At 44.9% G+C, this 26,819-nt stretch overlaps 1 protein-coding gene and 1 long non-coding RNA gene across 5 annotated transcripts in view; one reads left to right on the top strand and one right to left on the bottom strand.

Annotated features, from left to right (window-relative positions):
* The window catches only part of LOC105832555 (autophagy-related protein 16-1), a 413,425-nt gene that overhangs the window by 294,902 nt on the left and 91,704 nt on the right, over positions 1 to 26,819 (top strand). The gene's annotated exons all lie outside the window — the stretch shown is intronic.
* LOC118645987 overlaps positions 9,602 to 26,819 on the bottom strand; it is a 49,426-nt gene continuing 32,208 nt past the window's right edge. The window contains exon 2 of the long non-coding RNA XR_004963617.1: positions 9,602 to 10,924. This is a non-coding gene — a long non-coding RNA (uncharacterized LOC118645987). The remainder of the gene's footprint in view (positions 10,925 to 26,819) is intronic.

The raw sequence follows: 26,819 nt of genomic DNA, 5'->3' as shown, positions 1-26,819 counted from the left end.
CTTCTTGGAAGTGTATAAATACTAGTGCGTAATGTCCTCTCGGTCCTAGAATGTATCGTAAAAACACATATTGTAAAGGAGAAATTAGCGGGCGTTGTATGTTACGGTGAAGTTATATCGCGTTTGCATAGCGTCACTGTCGCCGACGTGTGGAAACGTGGACGTGTGCAATACACGCACGTGCATTTTTGTACCGTTAACCAGACGTTATCCTATCGCTAAGTATTCTGCTCGCGGTTTCTGCCGACAAGCGGAAACGTGCGATATCGTATTCCTGGATTCTGAACAAGACGTGACTTTATACAGAGGTGTTAAAGTTCCTCCTCCACAGTTTGTGTACGTCCTTTTACTTGAACTTACTTGTTCATGATCAGGGTGATAATGAATGCCACGTAACTGCGATTATGTAAACGTTATACATGGAAAACAGAAAGTTTTTGTATCAACTTTGAACGTTATTGTAATAAGAAAGTAATGCAGAAGTGATAATATGATTTTAGAACGTTTTTGGTGTTAATATTCATTTCAATAATAATAACGTCAGAATGAACTTCTTTCCCTTGTTCTTTTTAGCTTCTTATACAAACGCGACAATTATGAAATAATTCTTAGGAAAAATTTATCTAACCAAGTTAGTCATACAAGATGATTATGTGGGTGATGCTTATCGTAAATACGCAATTCTGAATCACGCGTCATTTTATCACTTTTAATTACATGTAATTTTATAAAACTGAAAATTACATATCGGTTCTTTTATTGCGCATTAATCGAGCTGCTTTCATAAAAACAGTTGCATAAAATATTTTAATATACATAATATTAAATAACTGTAATAATTAATGCGTTCAAAATTATTAAGTTAAATTACAGGAAGTAAATATTGAATAATATGAAAAAAAATGTAATACATTTTCTTCATAATTTGACGTAAATAAAAACTCGTTCACAATAATTTTTAATTTACACATTTTCTTGATTCTATTAAATATTCTTCTAATATTTTGCAAATTAATAAGGAGAAACAAATTTCAAAGAAATTAGCTAGATCACGTCTAGCGTTAAAAATAAGCATTCAATAACCGGAACCAAATTCGGTTTGTCACACTTAAATTATATGAGACGAAGATAATTTTTGTTTTTTATAATTTCTTTAAATAAATATTTATTAAACGAATAAATATTTGATTGCAAATTCGAGTTTGAGCTGCACTTGCGTTACAATTTCACGATTGAAAATTGTAAATCGCGTCGCGATTCAGGTAGGAAAAAAAAAATCGCGGTGCCGGCGATAAATCGCAAAATCGCACATCCCTACAGGGCAAGCGGCGGCAGCAGAATCATCTGAAGAAGCGACGACGAAGGGAAATTTACGTAACGTAGAAATCGCGTAATCCGGCTGCGCCGGCAGGACGAATCGGTATGGACGGTAAGAAGCGCGACGAGCTAAAGAGCGCGGCTAGAACGACAAAAAGAGACGGCCAGTGCGAAAACGGCCCGGGGGGAAAGGAAAAAGGCCGGGAGCGGCGCGCTCGCGCGCGTTCCATCATTTCCGACGGGCGACATGCAGGAATGCATATGTGCGCGCCGCGGGCCAAGCCGGACACGGGGACTCTGGCACGTGTGATTCGCGCGCGCGCTAACGACGCGCTTAGCCCCGCGCTATTCTTTCGCGATTATTATCGTTGTCGTCGTTAGAGATAACATCGTAATTGCACCGTCCTCCCCCCACCCTCCCTCCCGCGGGCGCGTCTATCCGCGTTTTTGCACGGTAGGCTTTGCGCGTCGACGACGATGACGACGGCGACGATGCGCGCGGAGGTAAGCACTTCCGCGCGAGCGGCTCTTCCGCCGATGATATTCCGGCAAATGACCGCGATGCAACGAGCGCCTTTGCAGCCACCGTTCGCTTCTCCTGCGTCGACCGCTTTCCCGTAACGATCGATTGAACCGCGATCGATAGCAAGAGCGAAATGCCTTATGTATCCCCGGAGGATACGTTGTACATAGGAATGTATTTTGTGTGTGTATGTGTGTGTGTGTGTGTGTCGCATGTACATTATGTATATATGTGGTTATGCTCTTCGCATCGCTATTGTATACTACCCCGCGCTTTCGCTGCTTATTTTTACCTCTCGCCACTTTCTTAGGTAGCGCTCCTTTACGATACTTATTTCAAGATGGACGGAGCGAAGTCAATGGCGAGTGGCCCCGGCGGTAAAGAAAATACACACTCGTCGCGTATACCGGGTGCCCCGCGGTGGGATTGCAGCTTTTATTGCGTTTCAAGGTTTGTTAGCATTGGCCCGTGGCGAAAACCCGTTCCCCTCCCCGGGTCCCCCCCGCTTAAATCATCTGTCTTCATTTCTTGCGCTCGCTCTCTCTTTCTCTCTCTCTCTCTCTTTTTCTCTGGTGGCACCTTAATCGTCCTTTACCTCTCTCGGATGTGCAAATATTCGAGCGACGAAATCGAGCGAGCCGCAACACGATTCGAGTCCGACCGGTTGCTCAGCTTCCGAACGATGGATTATTAAACTTATCGGCAACGAGAGAGCGTGGGCGTATCTCAAGCGATTCCTGTAGCTGGTACCCCACTGCACTGCGCTGTCCGTACACACATGCGCCCGCGGATGTATATACGGTGCGATTTCTCGCCCCTATATTGCACAAATAGTATTGAATGACTCGTCCGAACGTGGCCAAGAGGGATAGAACTGTACACAGTTGCGGATATGGAGGAGATGTAGCAAGGAGGACGAAGGACGGAACAACATGCCGCGTTTCATTTGTTTGGTGTTCCTCCGGGGTATTAGAGAACGTGCCGGCGATACGTGGTATCCGTATAGACACTACCACCTAATAGAAGCAAAGCAATCTGATGAAACCAATAAGCGTGAAGGAATGCGGGCGCCTTCACCCGCCCCTACTCCTCCCTTTGCCTTCGTTGTCTTCTCCCCTTCCGTACTTCGTACGGCGCTTCTTCTCGCCTCCGTCGAGGCGCTTCGCATCTCCGCCTGTTCCTCACAAACCCCCGTCCCTCCCCGTCGCTACCTTCGCCAGCGATCCTCTTATTCCGATCTCGGAAGATCGAATACCTGTGCAAACTTAACAGAGGCGGGATAGACGGGCGACGGCAATTCGAAGAGGTGGGAAGGGGGAGGATAATCACATGGTTCGTGTCAACTTGGGTAACAATCAGGAGGGAAGGTCCAATCTGGCCAAGAATTTTCGTACGGGCAGTGGAAGAACGATCACGTTGGTTAATTAAACTCATCGAAGATTAGCGGGCCAGTGGGGGAGGAGGGAGACTTTACGTCGCGGCTTGCGAATTATTCGTTTTGCATGAACTCGTATATCATCAGATAAGATGCTCGCTTGAGAGAAAGAGGGAGATGATACGTGGTACACGCACGGAAAAAGATAAAACTTGCTCACTCAACGAAAAACTTTTTTCATGATAAAAAGATCGAAATCGCTTATTCGATATTGGTGGAGGATTAACATCAGCGACAAGTTGGTTTAACGGACGTAGCGTATATAATACAAAGACGTGGAAGAATATAACCGACAGCGCGCGATTACTGTGCCTGTCGTTTCCTTTTATCCGTTCGAATCCGGGATTAATCTCTCGTCTCTTTGTGTTGAAAAAGTTCTTTTACTACTCGTTGTAGCCGTTCCTCGAGTAAAGGGCAAAAGGAATAAGATAAGAAACAGAATATAGAGACTGCGCGGGTGGCTTCCTGTCTTCAGAACATACAGGAACTATCATCCCTTTATGCTCCTTCGTTCTTCAAGAATAGTATTTTTTATGCGCTTCAACTGAGATCCCCATGTGTTATCTTCTTCGTCGCGATATGAAAGGTTTACATATAGGTATTTTTTCGTTTCTCTCTAATATATATATATATATATATATATATATATATATATATTATTCAATAATATATCGAAGAAGGTCCTTTATCGTTATTCATCAGAACCTTCTTTCACTCAATTGCACGCAATCATATTTTTTCACTTTTCGATATGATTTGTTCCTACGTTGAAGGATAAAAATCTGACAAATACGGTTACATTTCGCCTCTTTTTGGATTTTTCTTCTTGTGGTTTCTCTTTCAAAAATTGTCCTCTTTAAATGTGCTCTCTTTGAATAATGCTACTGGGGAAAAATGTGGAAGCAATAACACTTTACAAGAGTATAATATTTTAGAAATGTGAATTTGAAAACAAGTCGATTCCGCGAGATTTATTTGCTTCACTGCATTGTGAATCGACCGAAATAATGCATTAAATGCATATTTGTATAATAACATAAAACACGAAAATGTATAACTATGTTAATAAAAACTAAAAATCACGAAACACACAATTTCTAATATTTGTTTTTACTTATGGTACATTTATAACATGAATACAAGATAACATTTTAAAAAATACAGCTCTTCAACATGATGGTTACAGGGATAATATATATTAAAACACGTTTGCAATCTAACTTCAGTGAATAGATAATAGCGTGGTCTAATTGGGAGACGTGCGCCGAACGCAAAGCAGCTACCCTTCTTCGATGTGTCGCGTTGAATAATAACGGTCACAAGATTCGTCAAGACCATTTTACATCGCACAAAAGCCAGTAATGTCAAATAGATTTGTTAAAAACAATATTATAAATTCTTTTAAGTGAAATATCTAATTTGCATTTTATTCTTTATAAATGTTTTTGAATTTATTTAATTTTGTGACATACATACATATATATAATTTTATTTGTTACGAAAATTTCTATTTAATTACTATATAATGCGTTAGAATGCTCATTAATATTTTTGTAAACGCGGATAGTCTGTCAGTTCGATTAAACACGTCTAATAGGGACGCGGTTGCCCTGATTGATCCCCTGAATGGCGAGGCATAAATCGGACTTGGAGACTTTGAGTATAGTTACGCACCGATCGTATTAACGACCATTCTGCCGTATTTCCTGCGTGCTTAAAGTGCCGGCAGCAGCGCGAGACGCGCGGCTCGAGAGCCCGAGCTCGGCATCGCCGATACAGTGTAATTTCACGGTGCCGTCGATGCAATTCGCGCTTTCGATATGCCACAATTTCTGCGCGGACCGTTATGTGAATTACGACGTGGATAGGAAACCCGCTTTGAATGGGGAGCACGGGGTTCCCCGGACGCGAGCGTGCGCAACAGCAACAGCACAAACGCGGACAAATGTAACGCTCACGTAGGGCACGTTTGCCGTGAACTATGCTGATGCATACTGTTGCTCGCGTGTTGAGAAAGGGACGCTGCGACGAAGAATCCGCGCGATGAGATATACACTAGTCGTGGCTAGATATAGAGGCATTTATTCCGTAGTGAATGTAGTGGGTTTCCTGAGGGCACATAGCAGAACTTGAATAATGCGAAAAATAGCGAGCCGCGTGTTGCGAGCGGGCATGCTTATTAAAAGCATAAGGAATGTACCGTAAACGCGATATAACGCGATAGTACGTAACAATAATTAACGAAGTGTCTTATTAACACAGATAATAAGGAGTAAAAAGAGCGGCGGAGGTTGATCTAATAAGGCTAGTGATAAGTCAAGATTTTCGACGATACGAGTAAGTAGTCTTCGTAAGGACATAACGCGTCGAAAAGACGAAAAGTCTAACGTATCGGCGAGTAAACTCACAGACGCTGCCTCGAAAAATGAGACGACGCTTCCGACAGAAATGCATTCTAATGCAAAAAAAAAAAAAAGAGAGAAAAGACCTCTCTGTATTCCCCATCGCGCCGTAAGAACCGCACGTGCAATCGCATCGTTCCCGTTTCCGCATCGCGGAGACAAGAATAATCGTGTTTTCGGATCTTTTTTGAAGTAAAAAGCTTTTGCTTCATTCCCGTACAGTCGGTCTGCCGTCTGCGTCGAGAATGGCCGGGTCGTAACGCGCAAGACGGTTACTCCTGATTGTATCACGGTCGCGCGGATCGACGTACTTACTTCTGGAATCGTTTCTCGTGGTTTCGTCAGGGTAATCACGCCGGCTGCGTTCGTCCCGCTGAGAGCGGAATACAGATGAAAGGGAAATTCATTCCGTTGGATCCGGCACGTAAACTTGGCAAATAAACTTCGCCCTTGAAACATCCTCGCTTCACATCGCGTCCTTTGCTTTCTTTTTTCCCCCAGGAAATTCATAATACCGAACTCCTACGGGAATATGCTGATTTTACGAGCGCGCTGTTATACCCGGCGTCGGGTAATATTTTTCGAAAATTGTCGGAGAGCCGTAAAGTACGTAATCGCGACTCAATTTTCACTTTGAAAGGAACGCCCATACCTCGCTCTTTCCCTTTTATTTTTTCTTACTTTCTCTCTCTTTCTTTCTTTTCCCCATTTCCTCTTTCCTTCCTCTTAACCTCGATATGCACCGCCTCTATATTTAATCGCGTATATCCTGCCGCCTCACCATTATTTCATACTTTGCACGTTACTTTCTCCCGTCTTTCCTTTTTACACGCTTTATTAAATGACGTCTAACTATACTGACGGCAATCTTCCACACTTGTGCGATGGATTATGATCTTCTTAACCGAGAGATCGGCAAGGCAAGAAATGTGCAAGGCAACACAAAACTTATTCGCCAGATATTATGAAATTATTGTGGCTATCGTGTCAGAAAACAATTAACTAATAGTTACCTGTAAATTATATAATAAACTTCCATAACAAAGCTCATAAGTGATATTATGGTGAAGTCATGGTGACATGCGAATGACTGTTCATAACGATATTACTTTGTGACAAAGCGAACATTCGCACGTCACCATGACTTCGTCATAAGTATTATTTGTGAACTTTTGCTATACAAAAAAATTAATCTCAAATCTACAATTATCTTACATGTACACACGAATGTAACATTTTTAAAAAATTTGATAATTTTCAACAGAAATAACTTTATTCTATGAAAGAATTTGACAAAGTTCTATCGATAAAAATATATTTATCTTGATTCAAAAATAATTTTCATTAGAGAAGAGAAAAATATTGGACAGAGGATAACAACATTTCTAAACTAAGAATTAAAATTTTTTAATACTATTATTATTAAAACAATCAATATTGTACTCTTTACAAATGACCATTATATTATTGAAATAAAAATATTTTTTTGCTGAAAATTTATATATTAAAAAGTTTCACATAATGTCGAAGACCAAGATACGAAATACTTGAACGTAAAAATTTATACAAACTATATTATGTTTATCCAATATTTATCTATGAGGGAAGTGACGTGTGCGCGCGCGTGTGTGTGTGTGTGGGGGCCAAAATTTGAGGCGCCGCGAAATAAAAGGATAGCGAGCGAACTTACGTTGGTTGAAAGAATAGGCGAGAAGGAAGAACGAGCGGTGAGGACGCGTGTCACACATCATCGTGCAAACAAGCGTGGAAAAACGCCCTCGAAGTCAATTCGGTGCAGCGATGGCAGAGGAGGACGTAGCACGGAAAGGACGTTCCGTCAGCCGTGGATGCATTACCTTCCGCCGGGCGTCTTTTACGACTTTTTAGGAAGTCACAACAAAGTTCGACAGGGAGAGTTTCGCACAATGGCGCTTCGCAATTGTCCCCGCCTTCTTTCGTCGGAACCTCTCGTTCCTTCCGTGCAGAACGTCCCCAGGCATTGTCTTCGCGCATCGTCGGTTGTCCGCACCATCTCGGTAAATACGACCCGGTCGACACCAAATCCTTCGCGCCGATTATGCTCAATAAAGTTTCCGAGTCGCTCGTTAAACTGCTTTGGGATTATTGCGGCGCGGTTGTTGTAAATGAGTTTCGAGATTTAATTTTGTTAAGAATAATGGATATACGTCCCGATCCTACGTGACAAAACAAGGTTACGAAAACGAACTTTCGAACCTACAGATCGAAATCCTATTTTTCTACCTTGAAACAGTTTCCGACAATAAAAATAATGGAAGTTCGAAGGACATTCAGAAATATAACTTGAAATATATATAAAAATGTCTTGATATTGTAGACTGAGAATTCTCAATGGACAACGATACTCAAACTTGTAACGGCGTATTCTGATTGCGTTTAGATAAAAAATGTTATGATGCTAAGTTTTTTAATGTGACGCCACGTTACATTATTACGTAACTTTGATGATAAAAATTTACAAGAACTTTTTACGTTCGCATTACTACAGCTTTCATTGGTATTCCATGTATATAAAACAGCACTTTATGTCATCTCATAAATCAAGCTTGCTTCTAACTTTCTATTTACAGGTCAACAATCTTATATTATAATTGCGTATTCTTATTTAATTCCTTCCATTTGTTTTTTTTTTCCTTTGATACCGATTTCATGAAACTAATTTTGTCATACCATATAAAGTTTCTGAAATTTCTAATTTTGAGATAGTGCACGTCCCCCTCTAAAAAATTATATTCACTTATCTATATTTTAAGTGGCCATTAAACGCAGACGTTGAAGGGGAGTTCTATCGGCGACTCGTTACAAAACGCGCCCGCAACACTTCTCACGCTCTAAAACGCACGTTATCCGCGTTTAAAGGCGCATATAAACTTCGCGCGGTTCTACGTTTCCTTTTATTTCGCCCGATAATTTCACATATTTCGCTCGCGACTCGCGGTTAGCGCGGGCCGTAAAAGTACCGGGGATAAACCGGTACATCTTTCTCGCGCAAGAAATATCCCCCCCCCCTCCCTCTTTCTCTTCTCGTTGCATCGCGATCCCGACGGATGCATAACCCGCGGATTATGAAAACGACGAGCTACGGACTATCGTACTGTGCACGACGTCGAAGCGACGAAAAATGAGCTTCGTCGTGGACCATCAAGCGCGTCGCGTTTGCGGATCCACCATCGGTACCATTAGATAGCCCTAATCCCCCTTTTCCCTCCTCCCTTTCCTTCCTCAACGGAGTCTCTCGATGTTGACCGATAATAATATTCCATTACAGCGCAGCAAGACCGTACATTACCGGTCGTCACGCGGACTACCTTCGCGTACCGTTCACGACAGCGATAGCATCTACATGAGGCGTTAATTACGTACGGTCCTACCGCGTTACACTGGCACTCGAGATATCTCGCGGTAGCCAAACAAAGACGGGGAATCGTCAACCCGTTCTCTTCTTCTTCTTCTTCTTCTTCTTTCCTCCTGTCCCATCGCGTTGCTCGCGCTCCCACCAATTGCCTTCCCTCCTCGAGATCGCGGCTCTCTATCGCGGGACGCAAACATAAGATCAAATTCCAACGTTTATTCAGACCTGCCGCCGGCGTACGATCTTCCTCAATCCTTTCTGTCTCGCACCGTTGCGAGATAGAAGGGAGACAGATGCGCCGAGGAGGTATGAAAGATCGTCTGTAGCGCACAACCGTCCCGAGCGACACTTACAAACCGGTATCCTACGTTTCGCGACGATAGCTCGATCTCTAGATGATCAAAATATTATAGTTTACAGATGCTAATAAGTCTTCAAATCCATCACATCGATAATTCTTCAATCTTTCTCGGCGCTAAGCGAACTCCTCATTAAGTAAGAATTCCTTAAATATCAGAATAAAATGTTGGACCTTATTTTTTTTTTAATGATTTTATATTTTGTGCCATCCCTTTTTACGCGCGCTCTTCCTAAGGCTATCACATCTTTCTCAGCCAAGGGAGATTCACACGTACGAATTCTATGAAGTATCCGAGAATTATGAATGAATACGCGAATCCCGTGCTTTCGATCCTAAGACGTATGGAGTTACCCGTTTCCGCACTTCAATGCTGCGCTAACTTGTGCCCCGCGTTACGCCGCAGCACTGTTATGAACACATTGTGTGCGTCAATTGGCTTGATTCTGGTGCGTGCGCGGAATAGGTAATCTATGTATTTCAATTACAAACCTATAGGTACACGGAACGTAGCATATGTGTGCGCGATCCGAGCGTGCTTCTACACTTTATCTAGGCGCGGTGCAAAGATAAACGAGGAATTGATAATTTTCAAGCTCTAACGAGACTCGTATTATTACATATATCACGATTGCACGTACAATAGCGCGATTCTATTAATGAACGTTCTGTATTCCGCGTAATCGAATACCCTCAGCTTGTTTTCGATATTAATCGAAAGCCCGTACTCTCCCTCAATTTTCCACGATCGTTCGGGCGAAAGCGAGTTTCGGGTATTCTATTGTTATTCAAATGTTTCTTGAAATTAAGAAGACATAACGGGGTTAATTTAATGTGGACTGCGCGGCGTTCCAGCGACAGCCAATGCATAGGGGGAGGGATAGCGAACCATCGGACGGGAAAATAGCTAGCGACAGATTCAGTCGATGGAAAGGAATTGTGCAGCAGGGTGTCGGGGCATTTTACCGCAAGAAGAGAATATAGGAGTTGTATGGTTTTCCCTTCTTTTACGGCGATTTCAGCAAGTACTGTCGGCTCGAGTGACTAAAATTCCTTTTGATCACTCGTAATTTGAAACGTCCGTACATTTTCGCAGTCAGGAGTTTTATTCCTTTTTATTATTAATCGTTAATAACGTTAGGTAGAAACGTTAATTGGAAAGTCGGGGCGAGTGATATCAGATTGAGAATCGCGACTTGTCTTTATTGCGGTGAGAGATGATCGTTTGGCGTACCGGTAATAAATTCCCAAATATCTAGGATCGGGTAAAACCCCGGGATTACAAAGAGCAAGTCGTAAACTTGCTCGGGTGAACTCGAGTAATGTTACCTTATCTGCACCTAGAGCGATTCTCATTAACCCGCCGTCGCGCCATTACGCGCCACGGAAAGTCTCGCCTTTCTTAAGCGAAAAGTTAGACATATTTGGTATTAAAATACTTATGCATCACTTACCGGTGTTGTTTTAACGTTCGGATCCTCGCTTAGGCTCCCCGATCCTGCAACAGAAAACGAAGTTTTTCGTCAGAAGTGATAAAAAAGAAAAAAAAAACCTGCAAAGCACTTTACATTGTATATATCGTAACTTTCTAAATATTCCGCAAGATTGCTTATTACGTTGGTATAACCAATAATCTGGAATTAAGCAGGTGGAATAAAAATTCTCATTTTTTTTCACGCACGTGTACGCGTACTTGTGTAGGGCAGAGAATTCTCCGCTATTCTCAGTCTGCGGCGGAAAATATTCAACTCTCCGCGAACCCGTAGAAATTCAAACTCTGTCTTATCAAAGTAAGGAATAAGCGACGTCGCCAGTGCGCGACCGCCGGTGAACTTTGCGATATGACATATAGTCCTCATCTTACTGTCGTACGCGGGCGCGGGATACCCCCTCCCCCCCCCCCCGCGAATTTAAATTCTTTTCGCAGTTTCCCGGGAATCCGCCTTAGAAAACGAGCGACGGTGAGCGAGGGCCGGGCTCCGCATGACTGCAGAGAGAAATATTAATTCCAGGTCTTTCTCTCGCCCGCTAAGAAGACGCGGACTATGCGCGGGCTGCTCATATTCCGCGTACGTAGTGGTAACGGACCCATGAGAGAGCTCCATAGGTCGGAGAACGAATAAATTTCCGTCTCCTGCGAGTCGGTAATGGAAGAAATGGCGGGGCACGCGTGGCCGGGTTAACAACGCGTACGAGGGTGGATTGTTAAATCGGGGGGAGGGGGGGGGGGTAGGCCCGGACAACGTGAGCGCAGCCGCTCGCATGGAAAACACGCGCGGTCTTATCGACGTTTTCAACGAGGGAACGTAGCTGTTAGACGGCCGATAGACGAGATAGGATAATCAAAAGAAAATGTGCTCGCCGACCAGCTAACGTCGATGCTCAATATCGATCGGCAATAATGAGCATCGATGATGCCTCGTTTGAAATTGAAAATGAATCGCTTGGCGCGAAGTACGATGAGTTTGAAGCAAAGAAAATTTTAGAAGGTACATGTTTCTTGTATCGATACTCTTCAAATCGAACAATCGAAAGTTATAATCTCGCTGTCTAATTAACGTAAATGCTCTTTTTGAGTAGTCGCACGTAGGAAACGCCGGGTCTTTTCGCTCTTCCCCAATCACGTACCCACTATTTACCCTTTAAATTTCCGTGAATCGAAGCGACGGTCAAATATCATGGAATGTCAATGCAATCGCATCGTGCCGCGGAGCTCCGGCCCCGGTTTGGCCGCTGTGATACGCCCCGTGTGGTACGCACACGTACATGACGAAGGGCGCAGAGAAATGCAGCGGCGCGATGCGGTCAGATTCGCGAGTAGTTTCAGCCGATTGCTGACCGCGTACATTTTGCGGACAATGCTTTCCGGGAAACGCATCCTGGATCCAGTTTCCTCCGCCGCGGGAATGCAGCGGCGCGGGGATGAACGTTCGAGGAGATAGCGCCGGCCCCCTGCACATCGGCTGCATCGTCATTCGATGCGTAACTACATCCAATTGCTACCCGACAAACCTTCCTGGGAATTCAGCGAGCCGTGGCGCGGCCTCCGCGCGGTGCTCGCACCGTGGCGGAGAGAGCCGTGGAAGAGTGGAGGAGCGCGACGACGGCGAAAAGAAGGAGGAGGTGATGGACGCGGAATAAGAGAGGCATTACACGCAGGCCCCCATGGTTTATAGCACAAAGTGCGCCAAGCAAGCTTGCTATTTGTCGAGTGACATATGCTCGGAAGGGGGGGAGAGAGGACCACAGCGGAGGAGATAAAATCCATTACTATCGTATCAACCAGTTGGCGCGCGACGTCACGTTCTCCTTCGACTTAGGCTCCCTTTATTCTCCTTCCCTTCGCCGAACGTTAATATCACATCCCAACTATATTTACTTCCTCGTTCTCGCCACCCGATATCCCCAACGGCACGTCGCATAAACTATCAGCGCCTCGGCGCGGCTCAGCTAACTTTATCCGCACGGTCGCGCGGTTTGTCATTAGCGATTTTACTGTTTAACATGCGTAAGAAACCATCAGTTAGCTCGAACGGAGCCCCGGGCTGCCTAACGCGCCGTTGTATGTTACATCACCGGTAATTATTAACTAATTGAAGTTATTATACCGTAGTAGCAAAGCGGACATCCTTCGCTCGGGCAGGCTTTCTTTATCTGGTCACGACGAGACGCCAAGCTGGCGCGCGGAAGGGTCGACATAGGTAGAGGTAGACATAGGGAACGCTGGAGGGACGGGGAGCTCTTGACCGTCGTCGCGCCTCGATCTATTATACGGCTGGTACACGACGCGCTCTCGTCGTGTGGTACACATAAGCGTCGCCGTGGCGATGCGGCATGGTCACGGCGTGGTCGTGCGCGACGAACGGTATGGCACGCTTCCACGGTAACTCCATAGCGCGCGCTCGCGCAGTTATTATAAATTCTCTGGGAGTAAGCGTGGAGTAGGTAGCCACGTAGCCCTACGTACTTGGATAATAGTCTGAAACAAGTACCGCCGCGGAAAGGGCGAGGTCAGCTTGTCTGTCGCATATTAAAGACAAGACCGCTTGTATCTGCCCCGCGCAGAGCGCGCGAAGGATCAGGAATGCACATACGTGGTCGCGCCCGGCCGTAAGTGGCTCGTACATTCGACGGACGGGGCCCCCGTGTATCGACGACGACAACGACAACGACTATGGTCAGGCGGAAGAAGTTGGCCCCGCAGCATCACCACCGCCCCGTAAGTCCTCGGCACGCGGACTCACGGGCGAGCGGCGCGAGTAAATTAAAGGAGCTCACCGCGCGACAAGCGCATTGTTACACACAGCTTGATATATGACGTCGGCCCCACCGCGTCGCGCCGTAGACGGTCATTGTGGGAGGTTGGTTCCGTAAAACGTAACATTATAAAACTCGCATAATTGATTTCGCACATGATAATCGCGAACCAGCGATTATCTCGCTTTCCCGCGATGGGCGCCGCGATTCTCGGTTTTAATTGGATTTTCCGGCTAATAGAGATAACACCACTTTGTTGTTTTACGACGTTAAAAAATCGCATTATTAGCACGTTGATTAGAGTCCTTTAGCTATGCGTACTCGTAATTACATAGCTGTTTGCCGGTAGCTTTACCGTTTTAATTTGCCCGGCCGGATTACGAACGATCTTTTCATGCAAACTACAGAATTTCGGCGTAAATTGATCGTGCGAAACACGCACGGGACCGCCGTATTGTGCCATCGCAGTTTGCAAGTAGTTTGTAGATAATTAACGTCATGTGATCCCTGGGAAGCGCCTTATCTAGCCACGTTATCGGTCAAAGTGCACCGAGTAGACGCTTTGTTCCGAGAGTTCAATACTGTCAGGCGAAGTACACATCGGCGGTTGGCCGGAAAATTAGTGGAACATCTTGGTAACTTGCTTCAAGTAAAATCGAATCTGCTTCACGTACAAGCCGTAGAATTACGTCGTAGTCTGTACGATTAAATTCGCAAACCTGTGAAGCGGCGGTAAGAGGGACAGAGAGAGAGAGAGAGAGAGAGATGGTCGGGTGTTCAACACCCGGCAGGCAGATTACTTCTCTTGGAGCTGAACGCGGGGAATCGAAATCATGCCTCATCCTCCACTCCCGCTCGGCCATTAGCGAGCAGCAGCCGCATTTAGCGATTACCCATTGATCGTTGAAGAAAAATCCCCGGCGCTGTCGTCTGTTTAACGCGATTAAGGATTAAACCGCGTTATCCAGCGGACCAGCAAGACTGTTAAAACGAGGAGGGTAAGGGATTTTCCAGCGAGACACAGCGATATTTCAAGCGAGAAATTTCGAGCCGGGGTATCCGCGGTGGCAACGGCGGGGGCGGGAGTGTCATTCTCGTTATCTTCCTCTTCTCTTCTATCTCTTATCTCTCTGCCGTTCTCGGACCAATCATAAGGCGAGCACTGGCGCGTGAAATTTCCATAAAAACCATGGGCCACATAAAGTGCCCGTACAAAGGGCTGCTTTATGAATTCGCGCGAGTTCTGTCCGGTCGTGGCGCGTATAATATGCACCTGCTGCGACCGTCAAATGAGCTACGTGCGGTCGTTCGCTCCAACTTCCATTCAGGAGTCACGTTTCTGTCGAATATTCGCCTGAATTCCCTCACGTTTCATCGTCCGCGCCTCGATTTTCCCGCGACCGAACCGGTTGACCTCGTGGACCAGACCGGAAGTAACCGTCGCCGTTTCCGCGACGTATGATTTCGCGTGTCGAATTCCGAGACATTTTACAAAAATTCACGACATCCGCGAACAGTCGTATACATTTTCTTGAGCGATGTTCAAGTATTCTAATCGAATCGACGCACATCCAACGCGTAACGGTAACAGCCGATTTCTACACTTAAACTGTAATAATTAACATGATTTACATATGCATGAGATTTTTTAAATTTAAAAAAAGAAACATCTCGTTTAAGATAAAGATTATGTAAAACTATAGAACAATAATTTATTCATCTAGGTCTGTATTCGCAGTCGGTTCTTATATTTAAGACCATTTTAAGTGCTGTCTTTAAGAGGTCATAAATCAATCACAGACCCATATTAGCATCTTAAGACATTACTTAAGACGGTCTTGAATAATCGACCGTGAATACCGGTCTTAGGTTATCGAACTTACGTAATCTCAGAAATGTAAAATTTTACATTCTTTTCGATTAAGATTATAATATTCTGAAATAGTACAGGAGATTTGCTCAGTGTGTACCGGTTAAATTGTACCTTATCAATGTTTCATATTTTTATTAAATATATGAAACATTCAGTGACAATAGTTAGTAACAAAAATAAAATTAAGTAAAATGAGAAATAAATAATATTCAATTTAAAAGTATTTATCTTATTTGGTGTGTATCACTAATGCTTTAAAAAAATCAGCTAGTTGATGCTAATTTTTATTCAATTTATTACATAATAATAATACAATCGTGCAATTTCATACTGAATTTTTATATTCTCGTAAAAGAAGATTTATATTGTAGAATATTTTTAATGTTTACTTGTTACAAATCAATATTAAATGTATGCGAGAAATTTAAATAAAAAATAACCCCAATGTATACGCATTCACAGCAAATCTCCTTTAATATTGATTAGCACGAAACCTGTTAAATATCATCAGATACGCAACTGTGTGCGAATCGAAAATTTATTTCTCTGAATCCAATAATAATAAAAGATATCTGGCTACAAGTGGAATCACGCACACGTGAGAGATAGGCCAACATTCCAATTCGAATGTCAGAACTGTTACTTTGTACTGAAGCATTTGTGTTCTACAGACCTAAATGATGGTAATGCAGCAGTACAGTGACCACGCAGTAAAAATATTAATTAACCACAAACCGCATGTCGTAAAGAACGCGGTCAGAGTTGATATGTAGACTGCGGTGTGTAAGCAATAGTCCTATTCGTTGACCTACCCAGAAACCTACCCACACTACACACACAGACACACAAAGACACACACACACATACACACACACACACACACACAAAGAGACACACACAGAGAGAGAGAGAGACCTGAGGTCGTCGCATAAGTAGCCTACATAAATTGCCGGCCGGTGACATGTATCGGGAGGAGGAGAGGAACTCAACGATGAGGGACGGCATATTAACAGTCTTGGCGTGCACGTATTCGGGCAAAAATTTCAAGCGGCCGGTGAAGGTGCTCGTGTCGATGTCCGTTAAAATTGCTTCGTTACACTTACACGAAATATGGTCACGACGCGTCATACGTGCGTTACCAATGCGAATAAATATGTGCACACACGCACGTCGTTGCGTTATATGCGCGAGGAGATTTCGCATGACACAATACCACTCCGTGCATTCCGCACCGCAGTCTTGTGTCGGGCTTAATTAGCGGGATGCCTTAAAGCCGCTTCAGCTAACTGATTAAGAGGGAATATTTTCACGTCGTGTATAAAGTAGCGGTCACGCGCGAGGTCGGCAATCATTTCGATCGTGCCGTTTGATAAAATTGCGATACGTTATTGAACATTCATGATTTCAAATAAATTGCCACGCTCGCCTTTGTGCACGGGAAAAAATTAATCTCAAGTCTGCAATCACTGTCTCATATATTAAGAGGAATATAAAATCTTCTTTAAAGAATTTATTAATCTTGAACAGACGTAACTTGCTTACATGATGAATAATTACATCAAGAAAAGTATATTCTCATTATTTAATAACAGTTTTCATTGAATTGAGAGAAAAAAAAGATTTGTTTAAAAAACTAAAAATATCTTGAAAAAGTTGGAATCTTTCAACACTATTATTATCAAAACTATCATATATATTATATATTGTGCTCTTCGGGTGATTTATAATATTGAAGAAAAAATATAGCATTTCACAAAATTATCAAACCCTTTGAAGGAAATTTTACATTCCTATTTATGCATGAAACAATGATTGTTGAATTAATATGAATTCTTTTTGTGTAGTAAAACGGCAATTTTTACTTCGCACGTTATGGAATCCCAGATTCCGGTAAGAATATAAAACATTCGCGGAATAAAGGTGGATGTCAGTCACGGAAGGTTCCCATGCATTTGTCGTGACGACAGGCAAATCCATTTATGCGCGAAGCTCTGTTCATATCGGTCGCGCGGCTTACGTGTGTAAACGTTGCATTCACGGTGAATGCACCGCCGCTTACGCGAGGCGTTACGTGTTATTTTGGCGCCTGCCGTAACCAGACGCATATTTCACGCGTCCCACTTTCTCGTCACAGATACAAGACTGCCGGGCAGCAGGCAGCTACCTGCGAAAGGAGCTCACTCGTCGTTTTGTTTATGGCGCAGTATGCACACGCGACGACGACGACGACGTCGGGCGGCGAACGCCGCAGCGTTTAACGGTACCCGCCAGATTGGAACTATCTATGGTGGCTTAGTCGTTACTTTTGCTCCGACGCGGCGTGCTAGGAAAGTGCGCGCTGCTGCCGTGACACACGTCCAAAGAAAACATTCGGCCGATAAATCCGTACGCGTCCGCGAGAGATTAATCTCTCGCGAACGCGACGCGGCATATCGCGCGGACCATCAAGGATGCGGGAGAGTCGCGAAACTATTCCTGTATGAAATTATCCTCATACTGAGCGAAAAGGGGGGGGGGAGCGATCCGCGTGTATCTCGTTTGACTGGACAAGCGACAGGCACGGATGGTCGATGAAGGGGCACTTGGGCGAAACTGGGCGAACGGGAACACTCGCACCGCGCTCGAGCGTTGATATCTCGTTGAGGACTTTAATTTCCTTAATACGTCAGCCGTAACGTAGAACCAATTAGCAGTATCGAGCGATACACTTGAGGGTGGGATCATTCTCTCGGTAGTGCCACGCGGCACTGACCGGTCAACCGTTGTCCAGCCTCCAATTTCCTCCCGTTACCTCGTATCTATACCGTTGCGCCTCGTATCTGTACGTTGTCGCCCTCCACCTCTTAGTCTACATCCGCATACTGCCCCGCGCGCGCCTTGTCGCCTATGACCCGACCTGAATGCACACAACAGAGGTGAATTGCTGCAACTGCAATTATGCGGGACAGCCCGCAAACGATGTGGATATTCTCGCGCGCGCGCGCGCGCGCCTTGTCGTTATCGAGACAAAGGGCCTTAAACTCATTCCATTCGAAACCACGTGTAAGAAACACGCGTGTAAAAAGCGCAACTCCATTTCCCTCTGGCGGCATACCTAACTCGTAATGACACTCCATTAAGACAAACGACTCGACAAACGGTGAATGAAGAAGTCGGAGAGTCTGAAAAATGATATTATCGAGTACGTTTAGCACCTTCAACAGATGCTATCTTATACGGCCCGTGTAAGAAAATATACGGCGGAAAGATCCGCCTGACAGCCAATTACAATTTTAATTCCTCAATTATTTCAGTCACGTCAGGTGATTATTACGCGCATTATAATTTTGTCGCGATCACTACGACCGACCAATTAAATCTATTCGCGCAATATACCTCGCGTTACGCGTACTTGATTTGCGTTTCCGAGATTAGAATCGGCGATCTTTTAACACGTGTCTACGTAAAACCGCCGTCGAGAGAGCCGCAACAGCGAGACCTTTGCCACGTGATAATATACAGCGGGCGTACAGGGAGAAAATTGAATTAAAGTCACTTAAGTGTTTACTCACGTTCTCAATTATACACGATGAACCCTTGGCATCGAAATAATTATCAGTCCATTGCAGCCCGTTATATTCCGGTGCACATAGCGCGCAAGTCGGCCGTACGGCATGGCCTTAGCCACCGTCATCGAGGTTGTCGTCATCTTCGCGTTACATATATATATATATATATATATATATATATATATATAATACGCGCGCGCGCGCGTGTGTGTGTGTTGGATATCGCGTAGGTATATCACATACCTGCCTGCACGGTCGCGTGTGCAGTATGCACCTATCGCGCGTTCATCGAATGTTACAGTGACCACAGTCCAGGGTATCGCGATCGCGCACGCGGGGGCCGCAAGACCCATCTTCCATCGATAAGAAGCGCAGTTAGCTCTAACGTAATAATTATCATGATTTTCTGTGGATCGCGGGCGGCCCCGACGGTAGGTCGCGAACCCTCTACGGGACTGCGGGCCTACGGGATCGGGTATTAGGCGCAAGAATGGCGACCGAACGAATCCGCGGACGAGATTTAATGCGGGTCTTATCCAGGAATGCCGGGCTCAAGATGCACGAGATACAGCTCTTCTATATAGCCCTGCCTGGCATACGAGATCGTGTCGGGGTGGTCTTCAAATAACAGTAAATCGGTTTTATTCTCTGTTCGTACAATAACACGATCGATAAGTCGTATATTCGCCTGTTCCTCTCGCTATCTTTATGTCGTGCTGATCGACAAATCAGTTTTGTTCCGTCTGTGGTTTAATGGGAGTCACGAATGAGATGAGCTGCTGTCCCGTTCTTTCTAAACGCAGCTTCTTCCAAGTATTTTTGTATGTGTTTTTATATAACGCATTCATATTTGATGTGTGATCGATAACATTAATGCCACATTTAATAAAAATAATACAAGCGGTTACAATTTTTTGAAAACGTCAATACATCCCATTCCTTAATATTTGATTTATTTTTGGTATAGAGTTGGTTTAATAAACAAAATTTTTTTAAGGGGAATTTATTATTGATGTTTAATAAACAATTATTGAATAAATTCTCGTTTCATTAATTTCGCAAGTTTAAGAAAATCTTCAATGACTCTTACTCACGTATATTTTAACATTTTCTGAAAGTATTTGTACGGTTGTTTACTAAAAAAGAAAGTTACAACTAATTATAACGCTTTCAATCATTCAAAGAAAACAAATTCGTAGAATTCACAAAATTGTCGAATTATATGTACAGAGTGTTAATTACTGTGTACTTTGTCTCTACGATAAAATGGTACGGATAAAACGGTACCTTCACTGCGTGTTTATTCTGTGATGTGAAGGCTGGTAAGGTTCACTTCGTGCGAGCCAAAACGGATGATATTTCGACCAACGTGAACAAATATTGACTTTACATGGAATCAACTATGAAACGGACAAACCAGAACGGAAGATATAATGGATATAAAATTAGACAAGATAATACCGAGGGAGAAAGGAGCGAGGAATTTGCACGGACAAGCGCGTGCTGTAGAACATCGAAAACGTGGGAAACACGTGGAAAAGGAAACGTTTTCCACGGGCAAATCTCTCGAGCGTGGCCCTCTTACTCGTTTACCTTCCTACCATTCATCACGAATGAGAATATCAGCTGCGGCGATGATACGGCCGCTGCACTTGTCCTACAGGATGAACGCGATTCCCCCCCTCCCCCCCCCCCTCCCCACCCCCTGTTTCGCACACCTCTTATTACGCCGTTCTGATTTGTCCCTCGAGACAAAGCCGGAACATGTCCCCGACCTCTTTGCAGAGCCTTTCAAGAGGAAGAAGTGCAGCAGCACGCGCGCGCGAGGCCAAGCGCCTTGTTCAACGACGCGACAGGCAGCAGTCACGAGCTCTTTATCGCCGCGTGCTAATCAAATTCAACGTGGTGGAACGGAATTAAAGTCTCTCGGTCGTTTATGCGCCCGTGATTAATCCCTCCACGATTCACCGCCCGGCGCGTCTTATACGATTTATTATCCCTCGGCCTTGAACGAGTCGACAGATTGAACATCTCTGAAACATTCTGATTGATCAATATACAAGAGTGAAGAATAGTAGGCCGGATTCCTCTGTCGTCATTTATCATGAAATTATTGTATGCGAATTATTGCACGGATCTACGCCGGATGGAAGCCTCCATACGTAGGAATCTAGTCATTAAGAAAACGCAAGTTACGAAAAACGTTATAATTTACCGTACGATCGGTTCGCCTTTTGTTAAATAACACGAGTCTACGAGAGAATTTTTTCCCTTGGATCTTAGAATAAGCTTTCTTACTGTACATTACTCTTGAAATTTTAATATGATACGTAGCTTCGGAGGACAAATTTGTTTTTAGCGTCCAAAAATCGACTTGAAATACCCAATTTCGTTTCAAGGTTGGTAAACAGTTTATTTTTATAGACCGTATAATCTTTCGCACGCGGTAGATTCACGTTAAAATTTGCTCAAGGAGAATTTATTTCAAGAATGATCTCTTGTTTCGTGACAAAACGCAGAAAGTGGCACCCCATATTGTCTGAAGGGATAAGGGTGGATATTTTTTGGCGCTTTTCTCTCGGCACAAGATCGACGAAAACCCGTAACGTGTTCTGTGACATAACAATGCCGCCAACAGAGTGTCCCTATCTCCCCGGATCGCTGTTTGCAAATGGGATTCTCGCGATCATACGCAAACAAGATCTCACGAAGTTCGCAGTGTCAGGGAAGGAAGCACCCTCTGCGGAAATCGTTCTGGGACAAACGGACGATGCTTCATCTTCCTGAAACGATTTACACGCCGCGTCCGCGCCGTTTCTTCCGCGGCGCGGCAGGATGGTTAAGGTACGTTGAATTATCCATCGTGTAGACCGAAGATGGACACGAGAGTTAACCTCTAGTCTCGACTTGAGACCGCATCAGCACGTTAATGCGGATAGGAGAGAAAATGAAAAAGAGGAGGAGAGAAAGACGACGTGAAAGGAAAAGAGGAGAAAGACGGAGAGAGAGAGAGAGAGAGAAAGAGAGATAGCCCGCTTCGCGTTCGCGTTATCTCCGCGAGTGCGCATACATTTGCTCCGCGAAACAGTTCCGTTTTCTTTACATCTCCCTCGCTCTTTCTCTATCCCGCTTCCTCTTTGCGCCATTCCCGACCGGTAGACGAACCTAACTGTTCCGAATCGTCGCGATAATTTCGTATCTCGCATGCGAGGCGACAAGGCGCTCGCTCTCTCGTGCATCGTACTTCGAAACTACGTCGACCGCCCGCTCTACGTGCTCGGCCCATCTCCTCCTCTTTCGCCCCCATCTCCTCCCTTGCTCCAAATAAATCGATAGATAATCCCGCATTACGGACCGCGCTGTAGGTCCGAGGAGAGGGAGGTATGCACGTCGTGAGCTGTGTAGGGTATCTAGAAATTACTAACTAGCGCAGAGTTCACGAGCAAATGTTATCAGCTGGGGAAGCGGATGGAAACATTGTGAGGAGCTACGGCACCAAGAACGTTGTGAGATTGCTATGATGCATGATGAAATGAGTTTTACGGCGAAATAAATAAGAAAGAGTAGTTGACAAATTAATTCCTCTGTAAAACGATTAGTTCTTCCGTAGAAGGAAACGAGCTCCTGTGATTTCTTTTGAATTTTTGCCAAGGAGATCTGACGTAAAAAAAAGATGTCTTTTTTTTTTTCATCTGAGTAGCTATGAATATTCACGAATATACGTGTTGTGTGTAATACACATTATTTGACCGTTGATTTGAATTTACACGCGTGGTTGCCGTAATCAGAGAAAAAATTTAGCGCACAGTACGGCGAGCTGTACCTAATAAAACTTTTGCATTCATAGAGAGAAAGAAGAGAGAGAGAGAGAGAGAGAGAGAAAGAGAAAGAGAAACAGAACTTAGGCGTTAGATAAAAATATCAATTCTTTTTTTTCCGCGGCGGCCGATTCCGTGGCAGCTGCCGTGGCGCGCTCCCGTATAAATCAATAAATAATGCCGGCATTATTGCAACGTAACATTACGACGTAACAACTCGCGTTTAGCCTTCCGCAAGGAAAGGAGCATCGCGTACACGTTGCGATGTATCCTCACGATGAATCCGCCGCCTTCCATCTTCCCGCCGTGTACCGCAACGCGCGGCGGTGCAGAGTTAATGACGCCATCGCCGAGAATTATACCCGGCGAGGTCGTGCGTCGTACTCTTACACGCTTGAATCTCTTTCCGGTATTATTCATTACTCCTTAATAATGATCTTCGCGGCTTTCTTTGTTTTCTTTCCTCCTTTCTTCCGTTCGCCAGCCGGGGCCACGACCGTGACAAAGTGTGTGTCTGCACGCCCGTGCGAGACCGCGGAAGGGAGGTGAGGGGTGACAACCGGGGGGGTGAGAGGGAAGGCGAGAGGACTTACGACGGATGCACTCTTACGTATCGCTCTCGTTTGCCCTTTTTCTTCACTGGTCCCCGAGCTATCTGCTCGCTCCCGACATTCGATCTTTTCCCGGTTTACCCTTAAACATAAATATAAATCTCCGGAGCGCCGGAAAAGTATTGAGATCATTGGTCGTGCTCTCCTCTTCTGTTTTTCGCGTCGTCGGGACCCACTCTGGTTGCTGTGTCGGTGCACACAGAGGCGAGCGCACGTAAGAGGGAAACCTTTGCCGCGCACTCCCAATGTGTTCCTCCGGTAAAATCGATCGCTTCTCCCCCGATGCTTTATTCCACTGCTCCCGGCGACAAAAGAATTTTCGATCTGGGACCTTAGACAGACTGACTGAAAGCTCGTGTATTCCATATTCTGTAGCAATAACGTGATGCTTTATGATTTCGTCTGCGATCGACAACCACGATTCTCTCCCTTTGGTTAACGCTCCTGTGACGGAAAATGCAGTAATATCTCTCGGATTTACCAAAGATATTGCGAGGCAATAAACACATCCCTGCTCTCGTTGGCACGCGAAATGATCTACGGTATACTATCGAAGTTACATGGGCAATATATATATATATATATATATATATATATATATATATATATATATATATAGTCGTTCTGTACAGAAAGTACTTAGATTCTTATATACTATTTATATACTTAGATACTACCTAGATTCTTTACGATAACTACGCTACCAAAATAACACAGGCGGGTTCTCCTGCTCTTTATAAATGTATTATATTCCTCAGCACAAAGAAAGAGAGGACAGTACACAGAGAGCTCAAACGTTCCACACCGAGAAGTTTCGTTTTTACTTTATATTATCTCACGTGGCTTATAACGATAATGCCGAATTTATTCGTGCATACATTGTCGTAAGAGGACGTGTTAATAATCCACAGATATCCTAGGCGTATGCACGTACACGCGACGTAACCTAGCATGTGTACGAAGCGATCACACTCCTCAGCCGACGTTAATTATCTCCGCACTTCCGGAAGTTGTCTCTAATACACCCTGACACTGCATTGAGTGCATTGATTACCAATGCTTCGTGGCTGCATGACGCAAATGGGTCAAGCTTTCCCGCAAGCTCAAGTATGACGAACAGTAGGTTCACTCGGGAGACTCCTAGGAGAGATTTATGAATATCAAGATGAACGATCTAGCGCATGATCCGTGAAAATTAAAGTCAAATTAAAAGCAAAAACTCTTGCTAGAGTAATTGATAATAATATTTGGAAACGAATTACGTTAAAAGACACTATTACGGGCGAGTTCGGAACATGGCAATATCATCGAAGGCCTTCCGAGATGAAGCCTCGGAGAATAATCCCCGGAGCTATTAGGAGGATTAGATAACAGCGACAACGACTTCGAAGCGATCATCACAGTAATCCTTTTTAGTGATTTTATCTCGTCACTTTTTTGTCATGCGTTTCATGTTGACCACTGGCCGGAAAATAGCAATCAAGGTAAAGTAATTCAAAGTCGCTCTTTCCCAGGTCATTCTATTTTTGAAACAAAGTGACACATCGATACCCGGCGGAGCGCGCCGCCTAACGAATCTGCTCGTTCCGCGTCGTCGGCGAGATCCGGGGGTGAAAAATACCATGTATTTTAACCACCTCATCCGGCGCGCGAATAATATTAATGCGCCGGACGGGAGGGACGTCCGGGGATTCCCGCGGCCTGTTCTCCCCCAACGTCTTGCGGAATGTCGCGCGGGGAAACGCATCGTCCTCCGTGCCAACGGGGACGTGACGACGAGCAAGACCACGACGACGACGACGACGACGGCGGCGGCGACAGCGAAGATGACGATGAATATCCCAACAGCCAATTTTCTTAATAAATGATCCTATTACGCGGCGCAGCGGCGGCGCCGCTAAAAACGCGACGTTAAAATGTCTTATATATCATTCTAACTTGAAATTGGATATTTATTGGTGACAGATGGGACATGCTTGTTCAGCGGATCGTGCCGCGCGATCAATCATAACGTAACACAATACACTTTAGTCGCCCGGTGCGCAGGCGGTAATGAATCGCATCCACAGTAATAGCGGGTCAGTGCTGGCAGTCGGCTTGAAAAATAACCGTAATATCGCCGCGTTCGCGCTACGCGGACCGTTCGTGCGGGATTAGAGAATTGCCCTCTCGCGGGCCGGGCGCCGCGTCGCGCCGCGCCGCGTCGCGTCGCGTCGCGTCGCGTCGCATCGTCCCCCGTTCTCTCGACCCGAATACGGGCGGCACGGGATGCCCGGGGGAGAGGGCGACGTGAACGCGAGGCGTCGCAACGCGATGCGACCCGACGCGAGGCGACGAGTCGCTCGGGAATGAAACACACGCCGTCGCGATTTAATATGCCGACTGACACGCGAGATCACTATTTCCGAATCTCCGCGGTATATTCGCGATTGGCTGATGCACGCGAGTGCGCGCCGCGATTTCGATATAGACTTCGTTGCATAGACATATCCTAGAGAGAGAGAGAGAGAGAAACACACAGAATGTGTATGTGTATGTGTACGGCGATCCGTGCCGATCCGTGCGGGAGTTATCGGTTAAGCTTGTTAAATTTAACTTCGGCTTTTCGACCTCGAGTCCCGAGGGGCCCGTGGGACGTAACGGTGCCGGCAATGACAAATGGCGTCGGGCTCGAACACAAATCACGCGCACCCGAGGGCCCCTACCAGGAATCAAATCATTTTTCTAAACGTTCCATCGGCACGAGAACTTGTAACCTACTAGATTGTCTCTAGCGAATCCGCTCCATGCCACGCTTACTTCCCACGCAACCGCACCTTGGAAATACATATATCGATCTATTCTGCCGTGCAGGTACGTGTTCATATTCGCACGTGTCTAACGTTACATAATAATTACGACCGGCTGTGTTCAGCAGCGATATTTAATTGAGCCGTTCCAGAAAGGAATCGATGGCTATTTCTCGATAGAACGATACGATCGATACGAGAGAGAGAGAGAGAGGGAGAGAGAAAGGCACGTGTGTTTCATAATGATAATGATAATTGTCACAACGTCGTGAAAATGGGACCGATACGATGGCGACGTTGCCATTCATTAATCTAAAATTGGAAATAAGTTAATGTAATTTCCATTTTGTATTTTCGACGCGGCTAAAACGAGCGCAAGTGGTGCCATTGTGTCGCGTGGACGGCACGAGCGCATTTAACCGAGAAATAATAACGCAATAACCGAGTAAAATTACCGAAATCAATATCGGGTGTTTGATTATCACTTCGCGGTTCAT

The sequence above is a fragment of the Monomorium pharaonis genome, chromosome 6, assembly GCF_013373865.1.
Source record: "Monomorium pharaonis isolate MP-MQ-018 chromosome 6, ASM1337386v2, whole genome shotgun sequence".
NCBI classification, from domain to species: domain Eukaryota; kingdom Metazoa; phylum Arthropoda; class Insecta; order Hymenoptera; family Formicidae; genus Monomorium; species Monomorium pharaonis.
This window is presented reverse-complemented; position numbering and strand designations above follow the sequence as displayed.